Below are 1,596 nucleotides of genomic sequence, written 5' to 3'. Positions count from 1 at the left end.
GTCTGTGGGGAAACCAAACCCCCTCCTTGCCCCCCACAGCCCCAGGCAGGGGAGGAGGCAGGCAGACATCACTGCAGGGAGAGGGATTTCTCCTGCTTCCCAGGTGGTGACCGACACGGCCAGTCATGGGCCCTGAAAGACTCGTGTTAATTCAGTTTTGCATCATCCCGGCACCTTCTGCTGTGCTGGTATCCCCAAAATACAGGTCTGTCTCATGTCCCCGTGTGTTCCCCACGCAGCTGCCCCAGCTGGGGAGCAGCCAGTGGCTGCCCAAGTGCCAGCAAAAGCAATGGCCCCTCTGAAGCCCTTTTTTAAAAGCAGATTTGTCCCCAGTTTAATCAGCCCTTTGAACACTGCACATCAGAGCGCAGCTGCCCACCTGGCTTTCACGTGGTGTGGGGGCACAGGGATGCCGAAGCCAGGGGAGGACTTGGCTCAGGGCAGAAACTATTCTGGAGAGGTGCAATCTGTCTGGAAAAAAGGATTTTGCTGTGGCTCCCGCTGAGCAGAGTATGGGCAGTGCCGCTCCCTCGCCCGGCCACTGCTCCGGGAACACACAGCACGGCATCAGCCGCTCTCCCCACGGGAACAGCGTCCTGCAGCCCGCGTGGGAAAGGCTCCACTTTGTCCCCTCGACGCTATGTAAATACTGACGGGATTTTCTTAGCAGCGTGAAATGCACATCTGCTGATGCAAAGCCGCGGCCGGTGCCCCGGGCGGGAGCGGGCGGCCGGGAGAGCCCGGCGCAGGAAGCTTGCTGCCATGCACGGGTGGCTTTTCTGCACGAGCCAGGCTGCCAGCTTGAACTAGTGGCCTGCAAGTGCTTCGTGCATCCAAAATAGCCCCCCCCTGCTCCCCTCCTTGCCCGGAGAGCCTGGGCTGAGCCCCAGCCCGCCCCTGCCCCCAGGTAGGCAGCGGGGCATCTCTGCCGGTCACCCAGGGACAGCCCTGCAGCACCCCTGTCGCCTGCACAATCACGGAGATAAGGCTGGAGGATGACTAGTTCGTGCTCTCATCGAGACAAAATAAAGACCGGCTGCTTCCAATACAGTCTTTTTTTTTTCTTAATTGTTCTATTTCCATGCGCCTGTGTACACCCGGCCACCCCGCTCTTGCCAGGAAAGCCGAGTGCTGATCATTGTCAGATGGTTCATGCAGAGGTTTCTGTTTTGTTTTGTTTTTACAAGGATCCAAGATGATAGGGGGAGGGAAAGAACTTTTGTCCTCTGCTTAAAATAATTCAAGAGCTTTCCACTGTCTACGCCAGGCTCAAGCAGACATTTGCATAACAAATGAGCTTCTCCCCGCTCTTCAGCCCCGGGTGACCCCTGTGGCTCCTCCTGCAGGAGGAGGCTCCATCTCCATCACCTCCATCATCTCCATCACCTCCATCATCTCCATCACCTCCATCATCTCCATCATCTCCATCTCCCATCCCAGCCCTGGGCCTGGGTTGCCTCTGGGGAGGGGAGGCCATGTGGAGGGTTGTAAGTTTTTAGCACTTCTGTCAATCAAGACTTTGTAAACGGCCTCTGGAACATTTCAGCAGTAAATCATTTGCTTGGTGACCAACAAATAATTCCAGGCATCTTTTAT

This window comes from Chroicocephalus ridibundus, chromosome 12 (genome assembly GCF_963924245.1).
Source record: "Chroicocephalus ridibundus chromosome 12, bChrRid1.1, whole genome shotgun sequence".
Taxonomy (NCBI): domain Eukaryota; kingdom Metazoa; phylum Chordata; class Aves; order Charadriiformes; family Laridae; genus Chroicocephalus; species Chroicocephalus ridibundus.
The sequence above is the reverse complement of the archived record's forward strand: the minus strand, read 5'-3'. Positions refer to the sequence as shown.